We start from the raw sequence: 10,811 nt of genomic DNA, 5'->3' as shown, positions 1-10,811 counted from the left end.
AGGTGTTCCCTTTGCTGCAGACATCAGGTGGAAACATCGTATACTGGATGGCATGCTTCTCAAGTGTGGTCTCTACACCCAGAAACAGCAGCAACTCCAAGGAACTTACTAAAAATGCAAAATCTCAGCCCCCAGCTGAGACCCACCAAATCAGGGATTCTGAGGGTGGAGCAACCTTGGGTTTCACAAGCCCTCCGGGGGACTCTGATGTCAGCCCACGCCTGAGCACCAGTGCCTCTTATCTGTGTCCTGCTTGCTTCCAGCTTTCTCTTCATCCCCACAGAGGGTATATTTCTATTCTTCCCTCCTAGTGATGACATCTGGGCAGAGACTCCCAACCTGATAGAGGAAGACTGGAAATTGGGAGGCTGGAAGCTGGATGCTCTGTGCTAGCGGCATTTGAATATATCATCTTTCCCCTAAGATGGAACATCCATCACTTTTGAACTGCTGAGCACTAACTTTTACTTAATTGGATGATAATAGAAGGTTTCATCAGATAGCTTTTGGACTTAGACGATAGCTACTTTCTTTATTTGTAAGAATTTTCCCAATGAATAATTGTTCCCGAGAATTTAGTTCAATTGTAGTGCAGGGGATGTGCTCTATGTCGCTGGACTGTATCAGTGTGTCTGCAGGTGGTGGCTCTACTACAAAGCACTTTCACAAAGTGGCAGAATTCTTGTGAGTATGGAGTCTCCCACCTGGGTTTGGATTCTGCCCATGTGGAACGAGGCCAGTTTTTAACTTCTCTGTCCTTCACTTTCTTAGCCATCAACAAGGAGGACCATAGTACCCACGCCTGTGAAGTCCTCTGGGAATCAACTGATAGTGTGTGTAAAGAAAAGCACATAGCCTGAGAGCCACAGTGTGGAGATCAGGAATGTGGGTGAACTGAAATATTAAATGGGAATATTTGTAATGTAGTATGGAGGATTATTTTGCATTATTATCCAGCAAATAATAGCTAAGTAAAAATAAAAGTGAGTGCGTGTCTACTGTAGAGCACAGGGAACTATATGCAATATCCTGTAATAAACCATAATGGAAAAGGGGATTAAAACGAAGAATATATAATATATTCATATATATATATATATAAAACTGAATATGTATATTACTGAATCACTTTGCTGTACAGCAGAATTTAACATTGTAAATCAACTATACTTCAATAAAATAAATTTTAAAAAATGAGTGTGTGTGAATGTGCCAAGATGCTGTTGCTGCCAGCTTCGCTTCCTGGTTCCTGGCGGGGCTTCTGTGTGTTTCACCAATGACTTGGCCACAGGGGAAGCTTTTCCAGAGATTTCCCTCCCCAGGGAGCATGGTCCATTTACTCCGGAGACACCAATTTGAATTTGAGGGCCCCATTATTGGACTTCATTTGCAACCTAGTGCCTCTTGTGACACTCCTGCCCCCATTCTGTTGCCCATCACTCATCCCATTGCTGGCTCATTGTTCAGTGATTTCCGTGAAGAGTACAAATGACCTTACATCAAAATTGCAATGAGTTATAGCTATACAATAGGATATTATTCAGCCTAGAAAAGGAGGGAAATTCACAGGCTCTAACATGAATAAACCTTGAAAACATTACCTTAAGTGAAATAAACCAGACACAAAAGGCCACATATTGTATAATTCCAAAGAATTGTATAATATGTGGTACAATTCTTGGTACAATTCTTCTATCTAGAATTGTCAAATTCATAGAGACAGAAAGTGGAATGGTGGTTATTAGTGTTTAACGGGGTACAGAATTTCAGTTTGGGATGATGAAAAATGTTCTGGAGATGGATGGTGGTAATGGTTGCACAGCAATGTGAATGCACTTAATACCACTGAACTGTAAACTGAAAAATAATTAAAATGGTAAATTTTATGTTATATATTTTACCACAATAAAAAATTACAGTGAGGTGAATTCTCTCTATACTACAGACCTTATAGTTGGGGATATCTCCTACCCAAAGTTAAATTTCATGTGCATATGGGATTGTAGAAGAGGAAAACCTTTTCCTCTACCCTCTTAGGTTCTGTACCTAAGATTAGCCCAAATTAGACTGACAAAAAACAGATTAACAGGAGAAAAGGCATGCATATTTTCTTGATTTTAAAATTTTTACCAGTGGAGGGGCTTCACCAAAAAAAAAAAAAAAAAAAGTGAGAACTGAAAACAGCAGTTGGACTCCAGCATTTATATACCATTTTAACAAAGGGTGATACATTCTGGGAAAATGACCAGACAAAGGATAAGGGTTTTGGGGCTTCTGGGGGTGATAAACTTGGGAGGTAACTAGGAAATATAAGGTAAATGAGGGATTTTTAGTAAGGTTTGTAATGCAGACTCATCACAGTGTAGTCTCTGGTGATAAGAGTCTGCTCTCCTTTTCAAAATACTAGAGGGGACACACACATTTATGAATGGAACTTTATGTCACCCTTACCAAGAGAGAGGGTGCAGATTGATTTATGCAGAAAATGGGAAGACAGAGAGCACTTCGTGTGTCTGCCATTTCTCAATTGCCTTTAGCTCAAAATAATCCATATGCCAACGTGACATATTTTGGGGTGGCATATTCTGACTCCCTTCCTGATTAAAATGATCCAAAATAAGAGTGAGGCAGAAACCCTTACTATGAGTGGTTTTCAAATTTGCCAAATCCATATGCAACCAAGGTAGTCTGGAGGTCTAATCTTTGTTTTTAACATCTGATATTTTCATCAGTTAATCAAGGTTTATAGATACAGTACATACGTGTTACTTTGGTCTCCAATTGAGTTTTTTTTTTTTTTTTTAATGCCTATGGTAGATGAAGTGTGTCCATTCCAGAGCATCTCTTTGAGAATCTCACCTCAGGGGTGGGGCTACCAGAGTTGGAGGGGACAAGAGAGGGAGGGAGTGGTCCTCCTGTGTGCCAGGAACAGAGTGAAGCTTTGGGGAAATATCAGTGAGTAAGCGGGGGGGCACCTGTTTCTTATCATTGTAGAAATTATAGAGAAGATGAATGTTAAAACAAAAATATGACAAATAAATAAATCATGTCAAGTGTAACAAATGTTATTTACAAAAAAAAGCATAACAAATGCTATTTTTGAGTAATTTTTCCCTCTTTATTTAAAAAACTTAATTATAAAATTTATACTCATAGTAAAAACTTCAAACAGTAGAAGAAGGTGTACTTAAAAAGTCATTTTCTCACTCCCCAGTTCCACTCCAAGGAGTTTGGGTGTCATTCTAGAAGTGTACTCTCCATATAGAAGCATAAATATTTTTCATTAATAAAACTACAAATGGGATCACACTATACATATTCTTCTACAACATCTATTTTAAAAAACAATCATATTTCATAGATGTCCTTCCACATCAGCACACTCAGACCTGCTTCATTCTTTTTAAAGACTATATAATAGATTTAACCAATTGCTTATGGATGGACATTTTGATTGACTCCAGTAGTTTATACATAGTATCTTCACATACCAGCACATTGGATGGGAGTGGCTGAGTACTAGGAAATATTTCTCCTAAAAGTTTACAGTTTTCATCAACCAGAATAGTCTAAGATAAGAATAGACTTTTGAAAGCAGTATGGCTGGACTGGCAGGTGGACTTGAGAACAGGAGGACAGGACTCTAGGGGGCTGAAGAGCAGAGCAATCTTACTTTGTCTAGTGGTCACGGCAGACTTCTCCGAGGAAGACTTGGTGAAGCCAATACTTGAAGATTTACCTAGGGAGTGAGATGGCGCTGAGAGAAGAAGGACTGAGCTCTAGGCAGAAGGAATAGCATGCCCATCAGCCTTAAAAAAGTGCTGACATCATCCTCTGTAGGAACTGAGTGAGGTCTCTGAGAGTTACAGTGTGATGGGTGGGGGTGACATGTCAGGAAGGGAGGGACAAGGCAAATAGGGCGTGGTGGCCATGCTGAGGATGTGGACTTTCCCCCAGAGCAAAGAGAAGACACTGAAAGGTTTTACAGAGCAGCTACTTCAACACACTCATTTTGAGGAGGAATAAACTGAATTCCAAAGTCATTAAATGATTTCCTCAAGACACAGCTGGTTAGTGAAGAACTAGGGCAGAACCTGTCCTGCTCTCTGTCCACTCAAGGGTTCCCTTGGTCCTGTAGCATTGGCTTAACACAACTGGGGGAACTGGAGTGGACTTTGGAATAACAAAGAACCTTGGTAAAATTGTGGTTCTACCACACTATTAGTGAGAATTGGGGAAATTTATTTTATATCTCTGAGCCTCAGTTGTTTCATCTGTAAAATGGGAAGGGTGATCTTACCTTACAAGGTTCTTGTGGGAGAACACCATAATCACAACTAGCTGCTGGACAATCATTGACAGGAAGACACTGGAACTCACCAAAAAAGACACCCCACATCCAAAGATGAAGGAGAAGCCACAATGAAATGGTAGGAGGGCCATAATCACAGTAAAATCAAATCCCATAACTGCTGGGTGGATGACTCACAGACTGGAGAACACTTATACCACAGAAGTCCACCCACTGGAGTGAAGGTTCTGAGCCCCTTGTCAGACTTCCCAACCTGGGGGTCTGGAAATAGGAGGAGGAATTCTTAAAGAATCAGACTTTGAAGGCTGGTGGGATTTGATTGCAGGACTTCAACAGGACTGGGGAAAACAGAGACTCCACTCTAAGAGGGCACACACAAAGTAGTGTGTGCATTGGAACCCAGGGGAAGGAGCAGTGACCCCAGGGGAGACTGACTCAGACTTTCATGCTAGTGTTGGGGGTATCCTGCAGAGGCAGGGGGTGGCTGTGGCTCACCATGGGGACAAGGACACTGACAGCAGAAGTTCTGGGAAGTACTCCTTGGCTTGAGCCCTCCCAGAGTCTGCCATTAGCCCCACCAAAGAGCCCAGGTAGGCTCCAGTGTTGGGTTGTCTCAGGCCAGGGAACCAACAGGGAGGGAACCCAGCCCCACCCATCAGCAGACAAGTGGATTAAAGTTTTACTGAGCTCTGCCCACCAGAGCAACACTCAGCTCTACCCACCACCAGTCCCTCCCATCAGCAAACTTGCACAAGCCTCTTAGATAGCCTCTTCCACCAGAGGGCAGACAGCAGAAACAAGAAGACTACAATCCTGCAGCCTGTGGAACAAAAACCACATTCACAGAAAGACAGACAAGATAAAAAGGCAGAGGGCTTTGTACCAGATGAAGGAACAAGATAAAACCCCAGAAAAACAACTAATTGAAGTGGAGATAGGCAAACTTCCAGAAAAAGATTTCAGAATAAAGATAGTGAAAGTGATCCAGGACCTTGGAAAAAGAATGGAGGCAAAGATTGAGAAGATGCAAGAAATGTTTAACAAAGACCTAGAAGAATGAAAGAACAAACAAACAGAGATGAATAATACAATAACTGAAATGAAAACTACACTAGAAGGAATCAATAGCAGAATAACTGAGGCAGAAAAACGGATAAGTGACCTGGAAGACAGAATGGTGAAATTCACTGCTGTGGAACAGAATAAAGAAAAAAGAGTGAAAAGAAATGAAGACAGCCTAAGAGACTTCTGGGACAACATTAAATGCAACAACATTTGCATTATAGGGGTCCCAGAAGGAGAAAAGAGAGAGAAAGGACCACAGAAAATATTTGAAGAGATTATAGTTGAAAACTTCGATAACATGGGAAAGGAAATAGCCACCCAAGTCCAGGAAGCTCAGAGAGTTCTATAGAGGATAAACCCAAGGAGAAACATGCCAAGACACATAGTAATAAAATTGGCAAAAATTAAAGACAAAGAAAAATTATTGAAAGCAGCAAGGGAAAAATGACAAATAAAATACAAGGGAACTCCCATAAGGTTAACAGCTGATTTCTCAGCAGAAACTCTACAAACCAGAAGGGAGTGGCATGACATATTTAAAGTGATGAAAGGGAAGAACCTACAACCAAGATTACTCTACTCAGCATGGATCTCATTCAGATTCGATGGAGAAATCAAAAGCTTTACAGACAAGCAAAAGCTAAGAGAATTCAACACCACCAAACCAGCTATACAACAAATGCTAAAGGAAATTCTCTAAGTGGGAAACACAAGAGAAGAAATGGACCTACAAAAAACAAACACAAAACAATTAAGAAAATGGTCATAGGAACATACATATTGATAACTACCTTAAACATGAATGGATTAAACGCTCCAACCAAAAGACACAGGCTTGCTGAATGGATACAAAAACAAGACCCATCTATATGCTGTCTACCAGAGATCCACTTCAGATCTAGGGACACATACAGACTGAAAGTGAGGGGATGGAAAAAGATATTACATGTAAATGGAAAGCAAAAGAAAGCTGGAGTAGCAATACTCATACCAGATAAAATGGACTTTAAAATAATGTTACAAGAGACAAGGAAGGACACTACATAATGATCAAGGGATCAATCCAAGAAGAAGATATAACAATTATAAATATATATGCACCCAACATAGGATCACCTCAATACATAAGGCAACTGCTAACAGCTATAAAAGAGGAAATCGACAGTACCACAATGATAGTGGGGGACTTTAACACCTCACTTACACCAATGGACAGGTCATCCAAAATGAAAGTAAATTAGAAAACAGAAGCTTTAAATGACACAATAGACCAGATAGAGTTAATTGATATTTATAGGACATTCCATCCAAAAACAGCAGATTATACATTCTTCTCAAGTATGCATGGAACATTCTACAGGATAGATCACATCTTGGGTCACAAATCAAGTCTCATTAAATTTAAGAAAATTAAAATCATATCAAGCATCTTTTCTGACCACAACGCTATGAGATTAGAAACGAATTACAGGGAAAAAAAACACAAACAAATGGAGGTTAAACAATACGTTACTAATAACCAAGAGATCACTGAGGAAATCAAAAAATACCTAGAGAAAAATGACATTGAAAACACGACGATCCAAAACCTATGGGATGCAGCAAAAGCAGTTCTAAGAGGGAAGTTTATAGCTATACAAGCCTACCTCAAGAAACAAGAAAAATCTCAAATAAACACTCTAACCTTACACCTGAAGGAACTAGAGAAAGAAGAACAAAACCCAAACTTAGTGGAAGGAAAGAAATCATAAAGATCAGAGCAGAAATAAATGAAATAGAAACAAAGAAAACAATAGCAAAGATCAATAAAACTAAAAGCTGGTTCTTTGAGAAGTTAAACAAAATTGATAAACCATTAGCCATACTCATCCAGGAAAAGAGGGAGAGGACTCAAATCAATAAAATTAGAAATGAAAAAGGAGAAGTTACAACAGATACCACAGAAATACAAAGCATCCTAAGAGACTACTACAAGCAACTCTATGCCAATAAAATGGACAACCTGGAAGAAATGGAAAAATTCTTAGAAAGATATAACCTTCCAAGACACCAGGAAGAAATAGAAACTATGAACAGACCAATCACAAGTAATGAAATTGAGGCTGTGAATAAAAATCTTCCAACAAAAAAAAGTCCAGGACCAGATGGCTTCACTGGTGAATTCTATCAAACATTTACAGAAGAGCTAACACCCATCCTTCTCAAACTCTTTCAAAAAATTGTGGAGGAAGAAATACTCCCAAACTCATTCTACGAGGCCACCATCATCCTGATACCAAAACCAGACAAAGATACTACAAAAAAAAGAAAACTACAGACCAATATCAATGATAAATATAGATGCAAAAATCCTCAACAAAATACTAGCAAACAGAATCCAACAACATATTAAAAGGATCATACACCATGATCAAGTGGGATTAATCCCAGGGATGCAAGGATTCTTCAATATATGTAAATCAATCAATGTGATACACCATATTAACAAACTGAAGAATAAAAACCATATGATCGGGCTTCCCTGGTGGTGCAGTGGTTGAGAGTCCGCCTGCTGATGCAGGGGATGCGGGTTCGTGCCCCGGTCCAGGAGGACCCCACATGCCACGGAACGGCTGAGCCCATGAGCCATGGCCACTGAGCCTGTGTGTCCGGAGCCTGTGCTCCGTAACGGGAGAGGTCACAACAGTGAGAGGCCCAAGCACCGCAAAAAAAACCAAAACCAAAACAAAACCAAAAACATATGATCATCTCAATAGGTGCAGAAAAAGCTTTCAACAAAATTCAACACCCATTTATGATAAAAATTCTCCAGAAAGTGGCCATAGACGGAACCTACCTCAACATCACAAAGGCCATATATGACAAACCCACAGCAAACATCATCCTCAATGGTGAAAAACTGAAAGCATTTCCTCTAAGATCAGGAACAAAACAAGGATGTCCACTCTCACTACTATTATTCAACATAGTTTTGGAAGTCCTAGCCATGGCAATTAGAGAAGAAAAAGAAATAAAAGGAATCCAAATCAGAAAAGAAGAAATAAAACTGTCACTGTTTGCAGATGACATGATACTATACACAGAGAATCCTAAAGATGCCACCAGAAAACTACTAGAGCTAATCAATGAATTTGGTAAAGTTGCAGGATACAAAATTAATGCACAGAAATCTCTTGCATTCCTATATGTTAATTATGAAAAATCTGAAAGGGAAATTAAGGAAACACTCCCATTTACCACTGCAACAAAAAGAATAAAATACCTAGGAATAAACCTACCTAAGGAGACAAAAGACCTGTATGCAGAAAACTATAAGACACTGATGAAAGAAACTAAAGATGATACAAACAGTTGGAGAGATATACCATGTTCTTGGATTGGAAGAATCAACATTGTGAAAATGACCCTACTACCCAAAGCAATCTGCAGATTCAATACAATCCCTATCAAACTACCAATGGCATTTTTCACGGAACTAGAACAAAAAATTTCACAATTTGTATGGAAACACAAAAGACCCCGAATAGCCAAAGCAATCTTGAGAAAGAAAAACGGAGCTGGAGGAATCAGGCTCCCTGACTTCATACTATACTACAAAGCTACAGTAATCAAGACAGTATGGTGCTGACACAAAAACAAAAATATAGATCAATGCAACAGGATAGAAAACCCAGAGATAAGCCCATGCCCATATGGTCACCTTATCTTTGACAAACGAGGCAAGAACATACAATGGAGAAAAGATAGCCTCTTCAATAAGTGGTGCTGGGAAAAATGGACAACTACATGTAAAAGAATGAAATTAGAACACTCCCTAACACCATATACAAAAATAAACTCAAAATGAATTAGAGACCTAAATGTAAGACAGGACACTATATAACTCTTAGAGGAAAACATAGGAAGAACACACTTTGACATAAATCACAGCAAGATCTTTTTTGATCCACCTCCTAGAGTAATGGAAATAAAAACAAAAATAAACAAATGGGACCTAATGAAACTTCAAAGCTTTTGCACAGCAAAGGAAACCATAAACAAGATGAAAGACAACTGTCAGAATGAGAGAAAATATTTGCAAGTGAATCAAAGGACAAAGGATTAATTTCCAAAATATATGAACAGCTCATGCAGCTCAATATTAAAGAAACAAACAACCCAATCCAAAAATAGGCAGAAGACCTAAATAGACATTTCTCCAAAGAGGACATACAGATGGCCAAGAAGCACATGAAAAGCTGCCCAACATCACTAATTATTAGAGAAATGCAAATCAAACTACAATGAGGTATCACCTCACAGCAGTTAGAATGGGCATCATCAGAAAATGTACAAACAACAAATGCTGGAGAGGGTGTGGAGAAAAGGGAACCCTCTTGCACTATTGGTGGTAATATAAATTGATACAGCCACTATGGAGAACAGTATGGAGGTTCCTTAAAAAACTAAAAATAGAATTACCATATGATCCAGCAATCCCACTACTGGGCATATACCCAGAGAAAACCATAATTCAAAAAGACACATGTACCCCAATGTTCATTGCAGCACTATTTACAATAGCCAGGTTATGGAAACAACCTAAATGCTCATTGACAGACAAATGGATAAAGAAGATATGGTATATATACACAATGGAATATTACTCAGCCATAAAAAGGAACAAAATTGGGTCATTTGTTGAGACGTGGATGGATCTAGGGATCCATCATTCAGAGTGAAGTAAGTTAGAAAGAGAAAAACAAATATCGTTTATTAACGCATATATGTGGAACCTAGAAAAATGGTACAGAAGAACCGGTTTGCAGGGCAGAAATAGAGACACAGATGTAGAGAACAAACGTATGGACACCACAGGGGGAAAGCGGCGGGGGTGGTGGTGTGATGAATTGGGCGATTGGGATTGACATGTATACACTGATGTGTATAAAATTGATGACTAATAAGAACCTGCTGTGTTAAAAAATAAATTAAATAAAATTCAAAAATTAAAAAAGAAAAAGAAGGTTGTTATGAAGACTAAATTAAGTAGTGTGTGTCAATCACCCAGTACAATGCTCACTGCACTGTTACTGATCAATTGTGTCAATTACCCCTTTGCACACCTCTTTTGCTTGGTGACAAATGAACTTCTTCCAGCTTTAATTACTAGATTGATGGGATTATTGTTATGGCTTTCTAATTCCTTGTAGGGCAGTCCCGTGACTGCTTTCCTGGGAAAGAATTCAAAGAAAACTGGAAGTTTCTCTATCACACACAGAGGTTCCAGTTTGGGGCAGGGTTTGTTTAAAAACCTTCAATAAAAGTTCTCTGTCTTCTGTGAGATACGTGATGTTATTTTCCGCTGCAGCGTAGAACCCAGCTCTGCTGCTGGCTGTACCATTTGGGACAAGTGACTTAACCTCTCTGATACCCTGTTTCTTCCTCTGAAAAG

This window comes from Tursiops truncatus, chromosome 4, assembly GCF_011762595.2.
Source record: "Tursiops truncatus isolate mTurTru1 chromosome 4, mTurTru1.mat.Y, whole genome shotgun sequence".
NCBI classification, from domain to species: Eukaryota; Metazoa; Chordata; class Mammalia; order Artiodactyla; family Delphinidae; genus Tursiops; species Tursiops truncatus.
This window is presented reverse-complemented; position numbering follows the sequence as displayed.